The sequence below is a fragment of the Hypanus sabinus genome, chromosome 25 (genome assembly GCF_030144855.1).
Source record: "Hypanus sabinus isolate sHypSab1 chromosome 25, sHypSab1.hap1, whole genome shotgun sequence".
Lineage (NCBI taxonomy): Eukaryota > Metazoa > Chordata > Chondrichthyes > Myliobatiformes > Dasyatidae > Hypanus > Hypanus sabinus.
In genome coordinates, this window is record NC_082730.1 from 21,604,464 (window position 1) to 21,627,763 (window position 23,300).

Consider the following 23,300-nt stretch of genomic DNA (forward strand, 5'->3'; position numbering starts at 1 on the left):
AGGATGGATAAATATAAGGAGGAAGAAACAGAAGATTATTCTGGCAAAAAGATGCTTGTAGAGACAGTTTAGGCTAAAAAAAAAAGTAGTCTTTGAGTTGTACAGTTTCAGGAACCGTTATTACTTTACAACTACCCGGCTCCAGAATCGCGAGGACAACTTCATTCTCCTCGCCTCTGAATTGACTCCATAACCAAAAGACTCATGTTCTCAGTATTTTTGGTAATTTACACAATGTCGCTTCTTTTCCATGTTGGCTGTATGCCAGTCTTTTTGTATAGTTTTCATAAATTCTATAGTACATCTTTATTTTCTTGTAAATGCCTGCAAGAAAGTGAATCTCAATGTAGGAAATAATAAGGTATATGTACATTGATATAAATTTATTCTGGCTTTGATATATTTTATGGTAGCTAAAGTCTCTAAGGTGTGGTCTTAAACTTGGGCCCCATCCACCATCTCCAACCGATATAAAAGATTTTGATGCACTGGTTGAAGAGGAGCAGAAATCCTCTCTGCAATGTTCTGTATTATTATTTAGCCTTCAGTCACCATCACCAAACAGATTGTGGGAATTTGCTCTGCTCAAACAATTTCCTCTGGGTCCTTCTTCCTAAAAGGTATCACCTTAGGGAGAAAAAATTGGCTGTAAAGTGCTTTGGAACATGAAGTTGTGAAAGGTCCCATATAAATGCAGGTTTTTTTTTGTATAAGCTTCCTGTTCCTGAGGACAGGAAACATGCAAATGTCACTCCACTCCTTAGGAAGGGAGGAAAGCAGAAGAAAGGAAATTATGGGCCAGTTAGCCTGATTTCAGTGATTGGAAAGGTATTGGAGTCAACTATTAAGGATGAGGATTCATAGAAACATAGAAACAAAGAAAATAGGTGCAGGAGTAGACCATTCGGCCCTTCAAGTCTGCACCGCCATTCAGTGTGATCATGGCTGATCATCCAACTCAGAACCCTGTACCTGCTTTCTCTCCATATCCCCTGATCCCTTTAGCCACAAGAGCCATATCTAACTTCCTCTTAAATATAGCCAATGAACTGGCCTCAACTGTGGCAGAGAATTCCACAGATCCACCACTCTCTGTGTGAAGAAGTTTTTCCTCATCTCGGTCCTAAAAGGCTTCCCCTTTATCCTTAAACCGTGATTTGGAGTACTTGGAGGCTCATGGCAGAATAGACTAAGGTCAGCATGGTTTTCTAAAGGGAAATTTTGCCTGAGAAGTCTGTTGGAATTCTTTGAGGAAATAACGGGCTTGATAGTCAAAAGAAGATCAGTGGATGTTGTTTATTTGTATTTTCAGAAGGCCTTTGGAAAGGTGCTGCACATGAGGCTGCTTAACGAGATAAGACCCTATGACATTACAGGAAAGATAGTAGTATGCATGGAAGATTGGCTGACTGGCAGGAGGCAAAGAATGGGAATAAAGAGGACCTTTTTAGCTGGCTGCCAGTGACAAGCGGTGTGCCACAGATGTTGGTATTAGAACCACATCTTTTTACATTACATGTCAATGATTTGGATGTCGGAGTTAATGGCTCTGTGGCCAAGTTTTCAGACAATATGAAGATACTGTAGATGCAGGGGCAGCTCAAGCATGGTGTTTGCAGAAGGATTTAGATAGATTGGGAGAACGGACAAAGTAATAGTAGATGGAATATAGGGAAGTGAATGGTTATGCACTTTGGTAGAAGGAATAAAGGTGTAGACTATTAACTAAATGGGGAGAAAATTCAAAAATAGGAGGTGCAAAGGGACTTGAGAGTCCTTGTGCAGGGTCCCCTAAAGGTTAGCTTGCAGGTCGAGTCCGTGGTAAGAAAGCCAAATGCAATGTCAGCATTCGTTTCAAAAGGACTAGAATATAAAAGCAAGGATGTAATGCTGAGGCATTGGTCAGTTCACACTTGGAGTATTGTAAGCAGTTTTGGTGTCCTTATCTTCGAAAAGATGTGCTGGCATTGGAGAGGTCCAGAGGAGGTTCACAGGAATGATCCCAGGAATGAAGGGGTTAAAGTGTGAGGAGTGTTTTATGGCTCTGGACCTGTACTTGTTGCAGTTGAGAAGAATGAGGGGGGAAATCACATTAAAACCCATCAAATATTGAAAGAATGGATATGGAGAGATGTTTCCTATAGTGATAAAATCTAAGGCCAGAGGGCACAGTCTCAGAATAGAAGGACATCCATTCAGGATAGAGATGAGGAAGCATTTCATTAGCCAGAGGGAAGGGGATCTGTGGAATTCATTGCCACAGATGATGGTGCAGGTCAAGTCATTGGATATATTTAAGGCAGAGGTTGATGGGTTCTTGATAAATCAGTGTGTCAAAGGTTATGTGGAGGAAGCAGGAGAATGGAATTGAACAGGATAATAAATTAGCCGAGAAGGAATGGTGGAGCTGACTTAATGGGCCTAATGGCCTAATTCTGCTCCATGTCATAAGGTCTTATGGTTTTATGGTCACACTGGAAATTCATAATCTTCATAGCACCAAGATATCAAAGGGACAAAAGAGATCAGTGCAGGCATTGCCACTACTCCATGAAAATGTCACCATGACAAAAGTGAGAGAGAAGAAAAATCCATTAATAACTTTGAGAGAAAATTGATCATTCCATTCCCTTGCTAAAGTACATAGAGAACCCATAATCATGGGATGTGCGCTGTTTTATTAATGACTGATGATGGACTAATAATAACACCAGATGAGTTAAGAATGAAAAAAAAATACAGGATGATAATGTTTTCATTAAAATTGATATGGATTCCACTTTGATGAGAGATTTTCTCTCTAATTGTTTTCCTTCTGCAGAGTCGCACTAATGGATTTGTAAAAAGCCTTGTGTTATTTGTCATGCTTGCATTTTGAATATATCTAATTGAGTTTAGTGCAACATTGGGAGACACAAAGTAGAAATTCAGCATATACCATGTTAAATGGAGTGCCTGCTTAATGTCTTACATTCTCTAGAGAAGTTAATGGTCCAGAATTTCCTTGCAGATCAAAGAATACTTGTTGGTTTTACACCTACATGGTAAGGCCTCATTTTCCTTCTGTGGATTGCTGGAGGCAACTTTCCTGCTGAAACAGTCCCAGTCCTCAGGAATTTAGAACTAGACACTTGGGAAGTAAAGGAACAGGTCCAAACGGTAAAAGCCCAAAGTAAAAACAGACAATGGTGTAATTGCTCATTAGATCAAGCAGCGTCTGAGGAGAAAATATTACATGATTAGTGTTTCTGATGAAAGGCTATTAACTTGAAAGATTAATTGCTTCTTTCTCCAATGATGGTGCATAACAAGCTGGCTATCCAACATTCTCTGATTCATTCCAGAACAAAGCTATTGACTCAAAATGCTGAGAAACAATTCTTCAACAGCCTGTTAAGCCACACCCTTAGTTTAGCCAGATGTTGAGCCAATCAATAACCTTTAAATGTTAATTTAAAGTGCTGCAAATTAAGCAATTAAAATGGAAAAGAATGGCTGTAAGGGCTCTTAGCAAGTTCAAGGTGATTTATAACTTTTAGTTAATTGACCAGTTAAAGATTTAATTGCATTTGTGTTATTGTGTGATTTGTATTTTAATTATTACTTTTTATAAATTAATGACTTTACTTTTTTGGAATTACTTGAATGTTCCAAAATTCAGTTAAAAATTGCAAGCTTTAAAGTACCTTAGCAAGTTTGGCTGACTGTCCATTTAGCGTTCATATTTTTTCTTTCTACCATTTCAGACATCAGGGCTTGTCTGAAATCAAACACAAAATACTGGAAATACTTAGCAGACCAGGCAGCATCTATGGAGAAAGAAATTATTCCTCTCAGTGCAGGTCCAATGGTAGCTTAGATGGTGTAATGTTTGGGCTACAGCACTGATGGAGCCCTGCAGTGGAGCATAGTCAATACATCTACAACATCAGGACTTTCTCATTCGATCTCCTGATCCTTACAGATGAAGAGGAAATGCAATTTGCAGTATTCACTGAGCTTGGCAATTAGCTTGCAGACATGTCATTTTATGGGAGTTATCAGAAGAGAACCATGCTTCTAAAAATTCTCATATCTACCTCACCTCTGCCTCTGCTAGAACCTCCATGGTGTCCCAGTTAAAGTGGTGTCCTTCTTGGTCTACATGAGTTGAGATCAGCGACAGTGGATCGTGTCTCCTTCTGCCAGTTTGTGTTCATTGTAGCGTTCACAGTATTTCTCAAAAAAATTGACCACTATCTCATAGAGACTGTAATATGTAGGCTATTACAGCTGGGTGAATTCTTCCCCATATTTCTCAGCACTGTTGCATGCTGGCCTCAGATATTCAGGTCAGTTAGATGCTCAAGTGAACAGCTGAGATTGCTGTCCTCTGAACATGATCCTATCCATGTTATAAATCCTGTGAAAAATGATAAACAAAAGGTAATGCCCTGGTTCACATCTTTACTGGTATGCTGTAAGTATTTCATTTAGCAGTTCCGTAAGAGCTGCTGATCTGATTTCAGCCTGCTTGGGTTATTGTTGAAGATAAGGGATGATGTGGAATGTGTGCCATCCAATTAGTGGGAAGTTTTCTTGGTGAGGGACAATAAGTTTGAGGTTTTCTTTTGTTCGAGAGGAGATGATGAGAGAAGACGCTGGGGAGAACCAGTCATAGCATATGATCAGTGGGAGACCTGTTTGTTCCAGATGGATTGCGAACGACATTTGGAAGGTTGTGTGTGCTTTCAAGTGGACTGTGGGCGCAGCACAGGTGACAAAGAAGTTCAGGATGAGCTCCAACTTGTGCACATTTGACTGTTTAATTAGAATGGGCCCTTTTCTTTTTGTTATCCTTTACTAATCCGTTAGTTAAGTTTCATAAAAATAATTCCTTTAATCGTAGGTAGTGTACTGTCTGTTATTTTGTGGCATTAATTTGTAACAGGGTAGCAAATGATACAACATCCACACAAACCAAGGTTTGGGATGGGATCAAGCACGCCTCAATCTCACGAGTTTGACGGGGCTGAAGATTGTCTTCTCTAGACTTACGCAGCCAAGGAAACAAGAGTGTTTCAATTGGTTAAGTACAAGTTGTTCAGTGCATGTTGGAAATGGGTATTACAAACAAGCAGGAGCAGTAAGGAGGCACATCAGTTTTTAAAAGAGAAATGACAGTGATCATTCAGCCCATCAAGTTTGTGCTAGATCTTTTGAATGAATAGTTTAATTAATTACTCAACACTTTCCTCAGGGAAATGTCATATTTTCGGTAACTTACAAAATTCCCTTTGAAAGTTGTTGCTCTACTTTGTTTCACCAACTATTTAGGTAGTAATTCCAGATCACAACAAAAATTTCACTCTTCATCTCCCCCCTCATTCTTTCAATAATTACCTTCAGTCCTACTCTTCTGATTACTGATATTTACTGATATCACGATTTAATGATCTACTGTGTCAAAACCTTTCAAAACTTGGAAACATTCTTCCAAATCCCTCTTCTTCCAAGGATAATGATGTCTTTTTCCCTTCAGGTCGGCTGAGACTAGAACTAGGGGTCATATATGTTCAGGGTGAAAGGTGAAATATTTAAGGGGGTTCTTTGGGGAAGCTACTTCTCCCAGAGGGTGAAGCAAGTGGGGAATGAGCTGCCAGCAAAAGTGGTAGATACAGGTCCAATGTAGCATTTTAGAAAATCTAGGATATGTACCGTGGTGCAAGAAACTTTGTGAACCCTGTGGAATTTTTGTCCATTTTTGCATAAATATGATCTAAAATGTGATCAGATCTTTACATTTAAGTCCTAAAACTAGATAAAGAGAATCCAATTAAATAAATAACACAAAAGCATTATACTTGTTCATTTATTTATTGAGAAAAACTATCCAATATTACATGTATTTGTTGGACAAAGTATGTGAGCCTTTGCTTTCAGTAACTGATGTGATTCCCTTGTACAGCAATAACTTCAAACATTTCTGGTAGCTGTTGATCAGTCCTGCACATCGGCTTAGAGGAATTTAAGGCTGTTCCTCCTTTAAAAAAAAAACTGCTTCAACTCTGGATATTGGTAGGCTTCCTTGCATGAACTGCTTGCTTCAGGTCCTTCACAACATTTATTTAGGATTAAAGTCAGGACTTTGACTTGGCCATTCCATAATACCGATTTTCTTCTTTTTAAACCATTCTGTTGTTGGTTTACTGTTGTCTTTCAGATCATTGTCTTGCAGCATGATCCAAATTCTATTAAGCTTCAAGTGACAGACTGCTACCCTGACATTCCCCTGTGAAATGTCCTGATACAATTTTGAATTCATTATTCCCTCAATGATTGCCTGTTGTCCAGGACCTGAGGCAGCAAAGCAGCCCCAAACCATGATGCTCCTTCCACCATGCTTCACAGCTGGATGAGGTTTTGGTGTTGCTGTGCAGTGCCCTTTTCCCTCCAAACATAGCAATGTGCATTTCTGCCAAAATGTTCAACATTTGTCTCATCTGACCACAGAACGTTGTCCCGGAAGCATTGTAGAACACCCAGGTGGTCTTTTGCAAACTTGAGACGTCCAGCAATGTTTTTGTTTTGGGGAGAGCAATGGTTCCTCCATGGCTTCCTACCGTGAAGACCATTCTTCTTCAGTGTTTTTCTTATAGTGGGCACATGAACAGAGACTTTAGCAAGTTCTCGAGATACCTGCAGTTCTTTTGCTGTTCCCCTTATGGGTCTTTTCACCTCCTTCATCATTGCATGTTGTGCTCTTGGTGTGATCTTTGCAGGATGCCACTCCTAAGGAGAATAGAAACAGTAGTGAGTTTCGTCCATTTGTAGACAATTTCTTTTACTGTCGACTGATGAACACTCAGGTCTTTAGAAATGCTTTTGTAGCCTTTTCCAGCTTCATTCATCTCTGCAATTCTTCCTCTAAGGTACTCTGAAAGTTGCTTTGATCAAGGCATAGTGCACAGAAACAGATCTTACTTGAGAAGAGCAGGCTCTGTCAGTAACCTGACTTTGTATGTCTTTTTATAGGGCAAGGCATCTCTACTACCCACACCACTAATCTCTTTCTTTTTAAATCTTTTTATTGATTTTTGAACAAAACATAGCAACAACAGAAATACAGAGATTTTGGGAATACAAAGTTAATAGAGCAGTATATACAAGTATCAACTATTGATAACACTAATGTACCAAATCTCCCAAACTCATCCTGTATTTATAGTGAAAAGAAAAACCCCCAAATTGAAAAAAAATATATATTAAAAAAAACAACTAACTTAAGAAAACAAACTGAAAAAAAAACTGGGCTATTATTTTACAACAGATATAAACAATAGTGTCAATAAACTGCTCCTCTATCCAAATATTTAAAGGTAATAAAAGAGGTTTGGGAAAGGTCAATTTAGCTCATATGAAAGTGTTGAATAAATGGTCTCCAGGTTTCTTCAAATTTAATCAAAGGGTCAAAAATAACACTACTGATTTTCTCTAAATTTAAACAAGTTATAGTTTGGGGAAATCATTGGAAGGTAGTTGGAGGATTAATCTCTTTCCAGTTCAATAAAATGGATCTTCTGGCCATTAATGTAGCAAATGCAATCATCCAACGAGCCGATGGGGATAAATAACTATTATCCACCATTGGTAAGCCAAAAATTGCAGTAATAGGGTGAGGATGTAAATTAATACTCAAAACTGTTGAAATAATACCAAAAATATCTTTCCAATATTTCTCCAAAAGAGGGCAGGACAAAAACATAGCAGTCAAAGAGGCTACTTCGGAATTACATCTATCACAGATAAGATTAATATGGGAGTAAAAACGAGCAAGTTTGTGCTTAGACATATGAGCCCTATGCACCACCTTAAATTGTATTAATGTGTGTTTAGCACATATAGAGGAAGAGTTAACTAAATGTAAAATTTTTTCCCATTTCTCTGTAGGTAAGGAAACTTGAAGTTATTTTTCCGATTCATTCTTAATTTTATCTGATATATCTGGCTGTATGTTCATGATCATATCATAAATGGTATGATAGGGGTTTAAACCTAAATTTCTTCCGTGATATCCGTTGGGTATGAATTCGGAAAAGTCTATAACATATTATTCAAAAAGTTTCTAATTTGCAAGTATCTAAAAAAATGGGATGTGGGTAAATTATATTTGTTAGACAACTGTTCAAAAGACATGAAACAGTTATCCATGAATAAGTCACGAAAGCATGTTATACCCTTCGTTTTCCATATCAAAAAGGCTTGGTCCATAACAGAGGGTTGGAAAAAGAAATTAGATATAATAGGGCTAGATAAAATAAACTTATTCAAACCAAAAAATTTACGAAATTGAAACCATATTCGTGATGTATATTTAATTATTGGATTAACTATTTGTTTATTCAATTTAGAAAGAACAAAGGGAAGCAAGTCCCTAAAATAGAAACCAATGAAAAACCTAGTACAGATTTACGTTCAAGATTTACCCATTGTGGTCTCCGTATTGCTACCAAGTCCTGTGTCCAAAAATATTAAATATCGAATATTAGTTGTCCAATAGTAAAATCTTAAGTTCGGACTGACCTCCAATCTCATCTCATTTTTTTGGTACACCTGACTCCAAATATCTTTTGTAGATGCTCATATAGGGATTCACATATTTTTTTCCACAAATACATGCAATATTGGATCATTTTTCTCAATAAATGAATGAACAGTACAGTGTTTTGTGTTATTTAATTAATTGGGTTTTCTTTATCTTGTTTCAGGATTTAAGTGTGAAGATTGAACACATTTTAAGTCATACTTATGCAGAAATAGAGAAAATTCTCCAAGGTTCACAAACTTTCTAGCACCAATGTACATGGATAAGAGAGATGAGCAGGGCCATGTTCTGGGTGTAGGTAGCTGGCATGGACTAGATCGGCTGATGGGCCTGTTTTGGTGCCACAATGCTCTATGGACTCTATGATGACACCAGGTTTTCTGGGCATTAACTAAACTTCCTGATCCCTGATATCATTAATCTGAAGTATATTGAATAAAAAGAACTTAGACCCTTCCCACTGAACTAAGAAGAAGGAAAAGTTATTTAAAAAAAAAGCCATAGATCAAATTTATGATTGATATATAGGAATTTTGGTGGAAAGTTAGTGGGATTCTGTTCAAAAGATACAGATGGCTAGGTCCATCGCAATGTGAAATTTCATTAGGAGTGCAGGGAGAATTCATTTGCTCTTTGTTTTCTGTGGCCATTGGAGAAGACAGGCATCTTTCCCAGAAAATGCAGCCTCCAGGAATATGTCACTGAAGTACCAGCTGACATTTCTGTACTGGTCTTCGTGGGCTGCGTGGTCTTGTGGTCTTACTGTTATCTCTAGAGAGGGAGTTCAGTTCAAAATCTTCTGACATGGAGAGTTCAACACATTGAAACACAGCTGACAGCTTGTCTGAGGCAAAGATACCAGCCACTGAAAGTCTCATGGGACCAAATCTGCAAGGACTCGGTTCAGGCTGTGGACACTCATTTGCTGGATTCATGCAGCTAGCCAGAAGGTGTTGTCCAGGGCAGCACATTAACTTGGGTATGGCTGCTGCTGGATAATGCCAATATAATTAGTGTCGCCAACTACAGGAAAGAATTAGCTCAAATGTATTATTTGGAATTTCTGGATCAGAGGAGACCATTCATCCTTGGGTCTGCACACACAAAATGCTAGAAAATATGAGGGCAAGCTACACTCAGTCATCACTTTAAAGTTCAAAGTAAATTTGTTATCAAAGTAAATATATGTTGGCATATATAGCCATGAGATTAATTTTCTTGCTGGCAATCACAATATATACAAGAAACATAACGGAGCCAATGAAAGACTGCACCCAACAGGACAGACAAACAAAAAATGTGCAAAAGGCAGTAAAATGTGAAAACGCAAGTAAGAAAGAAAAAAAGAAATAATAATAACAATAAATCAATAAGCAATAAATATCAAGAACATGAGATGAAGAATCCTTGAATGTGAATCTATAGGTTGTGGGAACAGTTCAGTAATGGGATAAGTGAAGTTATCCCCTCTAGTTCAAGAACCTGATGGCTGAAGGTAATAACTGTTCCAGAACCTGGTGGTCTGAGTCCATGAGACCATACGACATAGGAGCAAAATTAGCCCTTTCAGCCCATCATGCCTGTTCCGCCATCTCATCATGGCTGATCCCAGATCCCACTCAACCCTATGCAATTGCCTTCCCTCCATAACCTTTGATGCCCTGACCAATCAGAAAACTGTCAATTTTCATTTTACATGTACCCATGGGCTTAGCCTCCACTGCAGTCTGTGACAGAACATTCTACTGATTCTCTATTTTCTAGCTAAAAAAATTCCTCCTTACCTCTATTGTAAAGGGTAGCCCCTCAATTTTGAGACTGCACCCTTTATTTCCGAACACCCTCACCATAGGAAACATCCTCTCCATGTCCACCTTATCTAATCCTTTCAACATTCAGTAGGTATCAATGAGATTCACCTGCCCACCCCCGTATTCTTCTAAATTCCAATGAGGCCCAAAGCTGCCAAATGCTCCTCATATTAATCCCTTCATTCCCCAAATCATCTTCTTGAACTTCCTGTGGACTCTCTCCAATAACACCATATCCTTTCTGAGATATGGGGCCCAAGACTGTTGACAATACTCCAAGTGCGATCTGACTAGTCTCTTATAATGCCTCAGCAATATCTCCTTGTCTTTTAATTCTACTCACCATGAAATGAATGCTAACGTTGAATTTGCCTTCTTTACCACAGACTCAACCTGTAAATTACCCTTATCCACCATAAGACTTTTCAGTTTGCCTAGCACTTTTTCCTTTGTAATAGCAGTGGCACTCACTCCTTCTCCCTGACACTCAGGACCTCTGGCACACTGCTAGTGTCTTCCACAGTGAAGACTGATGCAAAGTACTTATTAAGTTCATCTGTCATTTCTTTATCCCCCATTATTACCTTGCCAGCACCATTTTCCAGTGGTCCAGTTTCAATTCTCACCTCCCTTTTCCTCTCTACGTAACTTAAAAATCTTTTAGTATCCTGCTTTATATTATTAGCTACTTTACCTTCATATTTTATCTTTTCCCTTCTTATGTTTTTTTTAGTTGCCTTTTGTTGGAATTTAAAAACTTCCCAATTATCAAACTTCCAACTCACTTTTTCTACATTACTTGCCCTTTCCTTGGCTTTTATGCAATCCTTAGCTTCCCTTGTTAGCTATGGTTGCCCACCCCTGCCATTTGAGAACTTCTTCCTCTGTGGAACATATATATCCTGCACCTTGTGAACTATTCCCAAGAAATTTCAGCCACCTCTGCTCTGCTATCATCCCCTCCAATCCACCTGGACAAGCTCCTCTCTCATGCCTCTGTAATTCCATTTATTCCATTATGATACTGATATACATTTGACTTATGCTTGTCATAGGGTCCATATGTCCAAGGATAAATTAGCTCTTTTTTATTGCCATATTAATCCTGTCTATGACAGATGTAAATCTGAGGTACCTTCCTTGACACATACGTTCTGTTCTTGTCCTCTTTTGGAAAAATACTAGAAAGATATTTTTGATATTATCTCAGCAGTTTTGTGTATTGATTTACAACCTCATCCTATTACTGCAATTTTTGAATTACCAGTGACGGACTCTAGTCAATTATCCCCCTCAGCTTGCTGTTTGATTGCACTTGTTACATTAATAGCCAGAAGATCCATTTTATTTAAGTGGAAAGATTCTAATCCACCTAGTACATTTTAATGGTTTTCCCAGACTATAACATGTTTAAACCTGGAAAAAATTAGGAGTGGCACTATCAACCCTTCAGTTAAATTTGAAGAAACTTGGAGGCCAGTTATTCTACATTTTCATATGATGTAAGCTGACCTTTTCTGAATCCTTCTCAATAACTTTTTGTTTGTGTATAGTGAAGCGGAGTTAATGACAAATAATGATTTTAACTGATGGAACATGACAGCCCAGCTTTTGTTTTGTTTTTATTTTGTTTTTTTTTAGTTTAGGGGGACTTATTTTTCTCTTGTAAAAATTTTTTTTGTACCTTTTTCATGTTTAGGTACTAAGAGATTGTGAGACTTTGATTACACATGTTACTCGGAATCTGTTTCTGTATACGTTAACCATTATTAATGTAATCCCCATCTCTTTGTATCATTATCATTGTTATGTTTATCTACATGAAACTCAATAAAAAAGATTAATTAAGAAAGACTTATGCTTGTCCCTCTCAAACTGCTGTATGAATCCAATCATATTATGATCACTCTATCCTAGGTGTTCCATTACCTTAAGCTCCTTAATAAAATCTGGATTATTACACACCCAATTTAAGATAGCCTTTCCCCGAGTAGGCTCAAGCACAAGCTGCTCTAAAAAGCCATTTTTTAGGTATTCAACAAATTCCCTCTCTTGCAGTCTGACACCAACCTGATTTTCCCATTCCTCTTGCTTATTGAAGTCACCCATTACAATTGTGACATTACCCTTATTATATGCCAGCTTTCTTTGCAATCTCAACCCCACATCTTGGCTACTATTTTGAGGCCTACATATGATTCCTATAATGGTTTTGTTACCCTTGCAGTTTCATAACTCCATCCACAAAGATTCAACATTCTCTAACACTATGTAATCTCTTTCTAGCAATGTAATTCCATCTCTTACCATCAGAGCCACACCACTGCCTATGCCCTCCTGCCTGTCCTTTCAATACAAAGCATATCCTTTGATATTAAAGCTCCCAACTATGATCTCCTTTTAGCCATGCCTCAGTGATTCCCACAACATCATACCAACCAATCTCTAATTGCACCACAAGTTCATCCACCTTATTCTGAATACTACACATGCTTAAATACGGCATCTTCAATCCCAAATTCTTCACTGTTTTTAATTATGCCTCTATTTTACAGTTTAAATCTTTGCACTATCTGCATTTATACCTCATTATTGGCTTGTCCTTCCTTACATTCATATTACATCCAACATCTACTTGTAAACCTGCTGGGTCATCCTCGGCTCTCACATTCCAATTTCCATCACCCTGCCATATTAGTTGAAACTACACCCTACAGCTTTAGCAAACATGCCCACAAGGATATCTGTGCCCCTCAGAATCAAATGCAACCCATCCCTTTTATACAGGTCACATCTGCCCCAGAGGAAGTCCCAATGATCCAGAAATCTGAATCCCTGCCTCCTGCTCCAATTCTTCAGCCAGGTATTTATCTGCCAACTCATTCTATTCCTATCATCACTGTTGCGTGGCATAGGCAGCAATCCTGAGATTACTACCCTTGAGGTTCTGCTTCTCAACTTTCTTCCTAGCTCTCTGTATTCTGTTTTTAGGACCTCTTCCATTTTTCTACTTGTGTTGTTGATACCAGTACGTAACCATGACTTCTGGCTGCTCACCCTCCCTTTTCAGGATATTGTGGATGCGTTCAGAAACATCACGGATCCTGGCACCTAGGAGGCAAACAATTAATTCATGTTTCTTTTTCATCCACAGAATCACCTATCTGTCCCCCTAACTATAGAGTACCCTATTACTGCTGCCATCTTCTTCAATTCCCTCTCCTTCTGAGCAACAGGGCCAGACTCAGTGCCAGAGATATGACCGCTGTTGCTTTCCTCAGGTAGCTCCCTCCCCCAACAGTACTCAAAATGGAGTACTTAATGTTGAGGGAATGGCTACAGGAGTGCTCTCCATTATCTGAAGTTTTTCCTTCCCTCTCTTGACAGTCACCCATTTATCTGTCTCCCGTAGCCTTGGGGTGACTACCGCCCTGTAGCTCCTGTCTATCACTGCCTCACTTTCCCTAACAAGCCAAAGGTTATCAGCTCCAGTTTCCTAACAAGGTCTCTAAGGAGCTGCATCTCGATGCACCTGCTGCAGATGTGGCCATTGGGGAGGCTGGAAGTCTCTTGGAAATCCCACATTTGTCACACAGAATAGAAAACTGACCCTGCAGACATACCCACTATTCTTTCAAGAATTAAATAAGAAAAAGAAATAAGAAGTAAACTTACCTACTTACCTTGCCTCCATCTGTTCTCACTGAATCCTCTTGAGTCAAAACCTTACCACTCTGACTCAGACCACTCTGATGGTTACCACTCCCTCAATGACTGTTCTACTAGACAGTACCTCTCTCATTAACGGAGACTGGGTTTTTCAAGCTCACTCCGATCCTGCACGGGAACACTTCTACAGTGCCTGTGCCCCTGTTCAATTAAAGACACCCACTGAAAACCGGCTGTTTTTTCAAGTGCTTCACTCCGGATCTGCACGGGAACACTTCTATTGTGTCTGTGCTGCTGTCCAGTCAGGAGGTCCTAAGATTCCTATACTTCCTTCCTGATGGCAGCACTGAAAAGAGATCATGGCTTGAATGTTGGGGTTTCTTGATGATGGATGATGCTTTCTTGCAACAGCACTTCATGTAGATGTGCTCAGTGGTGGGGAGGACTTTACCCACGATGGACTGGAATGTATCCACTACTTTTTGCCGGATTTTCCATTCAAGGGCATTGACGTTCCCACACCAGATCGTGATCCAACCAGTCAATATGCTCTCCAACACACATTTTTAGAAGTCTGTCTAAGTTTTAGATGCCATACTAAATCTTCGCTAACTTCTAAGAAAGTTGAAGTGCTGCCATGCTTTCTTCATAATCGCACTTACCTGCTAGACCCAGGACAGTTCCACTGAAATGATAACACTGAGGAACTTAAAGTTACTGACCTTCTCTACCTATGATTCCTGATGAGGACTGGCTCATGGATTTCCAATTTCCTCCTCCTGTAGTCAATAATCAGCTCCTTCCTTTGCTTACATTGAGAGAGAGATCGTATATCTCCACTCAGCCAGATTTTCAATCTCCCTCCTATATGCTGATTAGTCACAATCTTTGATTCAGCCAATGACAGTGGTGTCATGAACAAACTTAAGTATGGCATAGGAGCTGTGCTTAGCCTCACAGTCATAAGAATAAGGCAAGTAATGAAAGGGGCTAAGCACACAGCCTTGTGGAGCACCTGTGTTGATGGAGAATATGGAGGAGATGTTGTTACAAATCTGAACTGACTGGGATCTGCAAATGAGGAAATTGAGAATCCAGTTGCATGAGTAGGTATTGAGGCCTAGGTCTTGGAAATTATTTATTAGTTTTGAGGGGATGATAGTATTCGACACTGAGTTGAAATCAATGAAGAACATCCTGATACACGTATCTTTACTGTCCAGATGTTCTAGGGTTGATTGAAAATCCTATGAAAGGGTATCTACTCTTGACCTTTTATGACAATAGGCAAATAGGAGCAGATCCAAGTTGGTTTTCAGGCAGAAGTTGATACATTTCATCACCAGCTTCTCAAAACACTTCATCCCAGTAGATGTAGGTGCTACTGGATGATAGATAGTCACTGAGGCAGCTTACCACATTCTTCTGAGTGCTGGGTACAATGGAAACCTGCCTGAAGCAGCTGGATACCGCAAATTGCCAAAGCGAGAGATTATTAGGTACATCTGCTCCTTAATGCAAATATCTAATCAGCCGATCATGTGACAGCAGCTCAATGCATAAGAGCATGCGGGCATCATCAAGAGGTTCAGTTGTTGTTCAGACCAAACATCAGAATGGGGAAGAAATATGATCTAAGTGACTGACTCTGGAATGATTGTTGGTGCCAGACAGACTGGTTTGAATATCTCAGAAACTGCTGATCTCTTGCGATTTTCATGCACACCAGTCTCTAAAGTTTACAGAGAATGCTGCAAAAAACAGAAAGCATCCAGTGAGTGCCAGGTCTGTTGGCAAAAATGCCTTGTTAATGACAGTCATCAGAGGAGAATGGCTAGACTGCTTCAAGCTGACAGAAAGGCCAAGTAAGTTAAATGACCACATGTTACAACAGTGATGCGAGTGTGTAAGGAACTTCTACCATTAGTGGTAGATGTGAGTTCAATTGTAACATTTAAGAGATACGTGGATATGTATATAGATCCAAAGAATCCATTTCTCTCTTACCTGGCTTCACCTAACACCTTCCAGCTTGTACTCCTTCCTTTCCCCACCTTATTCTAGCTTCTTCTTTCTTCCTTTCCAATCCTAATGAAGAGACTCCGCCTGAAACGTTGATTCTTTATTCCCCTCCATAGATGCTGCCTGACCTGCTGAGTTCCTCTGGCATTTTGTGTGTATTGCTCTGGATTTCCAACATCTGCAGAATCTCTTGTGTTTATGCTATCCATGCATCTGCTCTGTCCTTCAGTCAAATAATTGCTGATTTGCTCCTTAGTTCTATTTTGATATCCTTTGGTCTGTATTCTTGATATCCTTGATAGTTTCCAGTCTTTTCCAATTTCCCTGGGATGCTTAAATCTACTTTCACAAATGGACATTAGAAATAAATAGCTAATACTGCTCAGAGTGAATCTGATCTTACCTGGAGCCAGTTTTCTGTCTCTTCACGTGCCTGGGTTCGTGCTGGCAGCTGAGAACATTTTAGAAATAGACATATTGTATTTAGGTGAGTTCTTGAAGTGCCATGGCAGAGCAAGTTACAGGCAATGTTTTAGGAAAAATTGAATTATTATAGATATATTACATACATATGTCCATATATATAGAGAAAGATTGTTATATATTTGGTGGCCAAAGGGATATTTGATAGATATAGTTAGCCAAAGAGCCATTTTCCATACTGTTTGACTTTATCTTCTGATGTCCATTTTAAAGGGACTAAAGAGAAAGCTCAAATCTGAATCATACGATCATTAATCACGACAAAGCTGTTTGCCTAAGTCCCTATTAATCTACAATGCTACATTAAAAAAAGAAATTCTCTCATTCACATTCTTCCAGCATTTACAGACTCTATAAATAGCTTAGAAGCCTTTCTTCATGCAAATTACCCTGGCAAACTAACTGAACCCTTTGGGTACTGAATTCTTTAATGCTTGTGATACATTAATAACAAAGTAGTATATTTGAAAATAACAGTGAAAGTTCGATTAGAATACAACACAAATATTAGCTGTAATGTTACATAATTTATTCTGAATGAGCAATAATGCACATCATTCTTTCTAGTTCTGCCATTCAGTTGTTATTATTTGATAACCTTGCTGTGAAAAAGTCACCTTCCTTAATCCTTAATGAAGAATTTTATTGCATATAATGACCCAGATCATTGTCATTGCTATGGGCTTCCACTATTGAATTTATTAGCCAATTTTAGAATGTTATTACCTCCAGTCTCTTTACTGTATATTTCATCTATGTGTGTGACCAAGAGTAGAAGTTTTGGCATGAAGCATGTTCTCAAAACAATGAACAAAGGGGATGCAGAAGAATGGATTACCAGAATTGATTTGAAAGTGGAAACCTACTGCCACATGGGCCTACTCTATAGACAAGTGTATTGGCTGATACTCGTCCAATCACAGCACTGGAAAAAAAAGCAAATGCTTGAGATTTGAAGCAAGATCAGAAAACGTTAGGTAACAAGTCAGGAAGCATCTGTGGGAAGGTAAGCTGACATCATTTGGGTCTGCTATCCTTCATCAGTACTAGAAACAAAAACCCAGATTATGAATTTTAATTTGTTGCTGCACTGGCAGAATTTGATTGCTACATTTCAAGCTGTAACGAGATGTAATTGATGTGGAACCCTCTGAGAATCCTTCAGAACAGGGCTATATAATTGCAATCCTAGTGTTTATAATGACTGTTTGTAATTCTCAAACATCATTTTTTCCTTCAGTTACTTGAGCATCAGTGTTGACATTCTATAAAAGTTCACGGATATGTTGGTAAATATTCTCACTGACATTGGAACATTTTAACCTGAACATTCCCTGCTGATCTAATTGCTGCAGTTTCCATCAGGTTATTTTGACCACTCTTACTGATGCCACTGGGTTCCTTAAATTGCCTTTGTCACCTTGTGGCTTAAGTTGTGTTCCTCAGAAACTGTTTGAATCTCCCTGATTTCTGTCAGGTGCTGAAGTACTGAGCAGAGTGTTCAAAGCAAATATTGTAATTGAGTGTGAGCTGACATCATAGACTTTTCTTTAACTTTTAAAGTCACTTGTCTTTCATTTTTGCCTTAATTGCAGGTGAACCTCGGTAACTGGACTTTTGCTTTTGTCAGCCTTTCCTTTGATATTGTTCGTAATCAGCAGATCTGTCACCTTTTATCTTTCTCTGCTTTATTAATATGTGAGGAGGGGTTTTGCAAGGGATGGAGAATGGGCTGATGGATTTTAGCTCAGAGGAAGCCAATCTGGAAGTGAAGGCAAGGAATCAAGAAGTTCCATTGGCCAAGAATGGAACCATCATCACAATTTCAAGCAATCCAGGAACGTTTCAGAAAGCAACCGTGAAAAGCTTAAGTCCAAGTTCAAGTTTATTATCATCTGACTGTACAACCAAATGAAACAGCACTCCTCTGGACCATGGTGCACCCACAAAACAATATCACACACAGCACATAAAACCAAAATATTACCATAACTAATTTAACAAAATATAATTCAAAATGCATGTAATAGTGCAGTGCAGTAAGTAATAAACAGCTTGATGTCCTAGTGAAGAGATCTTGACGGTGGGTAAAAGAGTTCATTAATCATTATGCAAATCAAAATCAGTTCCTTTTGCATCAAATTGGATTTGTACAATATTGTGTCCTTAGCATGGTCCTGGTTCAGTGTCTTGACGTGAAACAGCAGTGATTTTATTTCCATCCACAGATGCCTCTGAGTTTCTCCATTAACTTGTAATTTTCTACTGAGTTGCTTCAGCAACTTGGAGTTTGCTCCAGTTTACAGCATCTACAGTCTCCTGTGTCTTCATCATACTGCCTCACTCTCAGATAATCAGACAAAATTTGATACCATGATGCACTTGAAGATCTTTAACCTTTGTATGATGCAAAGTCTTGCAAACAGAAAAGAAATTATGCTGTGTCAAGACCTGTCCTGAAGCAGGGTCTCAATGCAAAATGTCCACCTTAACAGGACTTGCTTCCACAGCTGCTGTTTGACTGCATGTTCTTCCAGCATTCTGTTTCTGTTCCAGCTTCCAACATCTGCAGTTCCTTTTGTCTTCAGAAAGTAATTGTGATTAGGTCACCAGCTTATAGCTGCTTTTGTTGGATTCTTCAACACAACATTGCCTTGGCATTTCTATATCCACCTGAGAGAGAAGAGGGAACCAATGTTTAATGTTATTATAAACTCCAATGATTTATCTCTTAAACAATGTTTCCTGGTGAAATGGAGAAATGGCTGCTTTGTTATTTCTTATATCAGCTACTGCACATGTTCTGAACTGTTCAGAATTTTCTTAAAGGGAAATATGCCTCATTCTTAAAGTGAAGAGAACAAAATAACATAACTATAATGCATAGTGTGACAAGACTTGACAGTGTGGCACTCACTCTGTACTGTATGGAATCTTAAACCTGGATTTTCTTGCTCCACTTTCTGGAGTGGAACTTCATCCATAAATTTATGTCTAACAGCCTTGCTGAATGTACAGTCACAGCCTAGTTTAATATGACTAAATCACTAGCTTGAGGAAATTTTGTAATCCTGACTCCAAGCCCTACATGACTCAAATTGGAAAACAGGAATGCAATTCTCACGTGTGGAAGAAAGAAAAGTTTTTCACCCAGTAGTAGCTGCTTGGTTTCAAACACTCAAGTTCATGAGGTAAAAAGCCAGTTTTTAATCCATCATTTCTCTCAACTCCCAAATCAAAGCTAATTCTTAATTGGAAAAAGATAACATAACATTTTATACATTAAGTCTGCAGAAAAGAATGAAGTACATTTTTCAGTGAAGCTAATCAGTATGATAAAGGAAGCACAAAAGACAATGTGCGGTAAGCACACAGAAAAAATGATGAAGGATGCAAATCTGGGAGAAACACGCTGACAGTAATTACCAGCCGAAGATTGGTTTCATTCCTTGCAATGGCTGGAAAATACTTCATCCCATCACCCAAGCCCCCCTTCCCCCACCCACTATGGTCCATTACCAAATACAACTTCTCCAACCTGAAGAAATATCCACTGTCAGAATGGAAATGACTGAACAAATACAAGGGAATAGTTTTGCTGGGAAGACAGTACCCTTGAAGCATAAAGTTAATGATTCTGCCATGATGTCAAAAAGAAGCAAAAGGAGAAAGGTGTTGTGTCTACAGTAAAAGTACATCCAGCCTCACCACTAAAATCTTTATAACTCCACAGTTACTTTAATGATACATTCTCCTACCCTGCCTCCATTTTTTTTTTCTGGTGTCAAACATCAGCAATTCCTTTCCTCCCAATCGGAGTTCCTCCAGCAGATTGTTCTTTTTTGCTTCAGATTCTAACAACTGCAATCTCTTGAGTCTCCATTCCTTTATCCCAGTTTCTTTTCCTCCTTCATATTCATTCCAGCGATAAGGCCTTCCATTTTGGTGCCTCTCAAATGTCACTTTGCCCGGAACATGACTTCCTCTCTGATATCATGGTTTGAGCTTTCAACACCATTTCCTCTGTCTCCCATTCGTCTGCCCTCAGCACCTCTCGCCAGGACAGGGAAAAGGTATAGATCCTCATCATACGCACTACCAGCCACCCCGCCCAATGCATTATCCTTCACATCATCTGCCAGATACATGATCCCACCACCAGCCGCATCGTCCCTTCTCCTCCCAAAAGACATAGGAGCAGAATTAGACCATTTGGCCCATTGAATCTGCTTCACCATTCGATCCCATCCTCCTGCCTTCTCCCTTTGACCTTTGACACCCTTACAAATCAAGAACCTATCAACCTGTGCTTTAAATCTACCGAGCACCCCTTTCTGCATTTCTCAAGGAGTTTGTTAATTAGAACTGAAGGGGCTATTATGAAATGCAGAAAGGGGTGCTGAGTAGATTTAAAGCAACCGGTTGCAAGGGAAGAAGCCAGGAAATGGCACACTTTGCATTCAGTTGTTCACTTTTCACCATCCATTCTGCAGAAACATGTCACTCCAGGTGAAACAGCGATTCTCTAGTGCTCTATTAAGTTCCGTGCACCATACTTGATGTTTGCATTGTGGTCTCCTCTACCACAGAGAAGTGACTGCTTTATCCAGCCCTCACTGTAGATGTGGGAACACCTGTTCTCACTCTGCAGGGGTGATCCCAATCTTCATGTCGCGTATCACTTTAATTCTCAATCCCACCCCCACTCTCACCTGCCTGCCTGTAGCCTCCTTCACTGCGCTGGTGAGATCTAAAATAAACTAACAACATCTTAGCCTCTGTCTCGGCACATTGCAACATTCTAACCTCTGCAAACGAGCAACAAACGTACCAGTGCCCAAGAAAAGCAGGTTGATCTGCCTCAACGGCTATCACCCAGTGGCATTCACATCTACTCTGAGGGAATGCTTTGAGATGTTGGTCATGGCTAGAATCAACAAGATCCTAAGCAAGGAAATGCACCCACTTCAATTTGCCTATAAACACAATAGGCCTACAGTGGATGCAATCTCACTGGCTCTCCACTAGGCCTTGGAACTTCTGTTTATTGATTACAGTTCAGTGTACAATACAATTACACCCTCAGTTCTAATCAACAAGCTTCAAAACCTGGGCCTCTCTAACTCCTTCTACAACCAGATCCTTAACTTCTCCACTGGGAGACCACAGTCTGTGTAGGTTGGAAATGACATCTTCTTCTTGCTGACAATCAACATTGGCACACTCAAGAGTGCGTGCGTAGTCCTCTGCTGTATTCTCTCTACACCCATTACTGTGGGGCTAGGCACAGCTTAAGGGACATCTATAAATTTGACAATAACAGAACTAATTTTGTCAGAATTTCAAATGGTGATGAGGAGGTGTACATGAGCAAGGTAGATCAGCTGGTTAAATGATGTTGCAAAAATAACACTGCACTCAGTATCAGTAAGACTAAGGAACTGATTAAGGGGAAGTCAAGGGAACACATACCAGTCCTCATCAAGAGATCAGTGGTGGAAAGCGTGAGCAGTTTCACCTTCCTGGGTGTCAACATCCCTGAGGATCTATCCTGGTTCAAACATATTGTCGCAATTTCAAAGAATGAATGAGAGTGGTTATATTTCAGTTGGGTTTTGGGGAAATCAGTACTGTATGTCACCAAGACACTCATAAATTTGTGTAGATGCACCATGGAGAGCATTCTAACTGGTTGTATCATTGTCTGATATGGTGGTGGGGAGGGGGGACACTGCACAAGATCAGAGGAAGCTACTGAAAATTGTAAGCTCAGCCCACTCCAAGTTGGGCACTTGCCTCTGCAGCATCGAGGACAAGTAAGTACGCATCAACAAGGACCCCCATCACCCAAGATGTCACTTCTTCTCATTGCTACCATCAAGGTACAGGAGCATGTAGATGCACACTCAATGTTTTAGGAACAGCTTCTTCCTCTCCACCATCAAACTTCAGAAAGACCAATGAACCTGTGAACTGTAGTTCATTTTTTTTCTTCTAATTTTGCACTACTTATTTAATTTTATATATCTAGTATATATACTTCTTACTGTGATTTATAGTTTTTTGTTATTATATATAGCACTGCTTTCCGGTAGCAACACAACAAATTTCATGACATGTGCCAATGATACTAAATCTGAGTCAGATTCAGCTTCTGGAAGACTGTCCTCTGTCAGTTTGGGTTTGTGGCCATGCTGTGTCGGTGCCAGAAGGACAGTTTGCCTGTGCATCATTTTCCATTATTATGCTTATGTACCTTCCTCACCCTGTTTCTTTAAAGGACGGCACAGTAGCACTGCAGCTAATGCAACACTTTACAAAAGCCAGCTGCAAGATTGGGGGTCAGTTCCCCTCCCCCCCCCCCCCCCCACTGCCTGTAAGAAGTTTGCACATTCTCCCCATGACTGTTGGCGTTTCCTGAGGGTGCACTGGTTTCCTCCTACATTCCAAAGTCATACATTTAGGACTTGGGTTAGTGAGTCGGTGGCCATGCTGGGCTCGTACCGGAAGAGTGGTGAGACTTGCAGGCCAGCCAGCAGAACCTTCACTGATTTGATTAGATGGGAAATGTATGCTTTGATGTATATGTGAAAAATAAAGCTAATCAAACGCTTTATAAAATGCCACATGGATAGTCAGTACTCAACCTTTGTAACACCTGGTCTGTCTCTATATTGCCTTTAGTCTTACTCCCCATTCTTCCCTCACACCTCTGCTTTGAAAACTGCAAA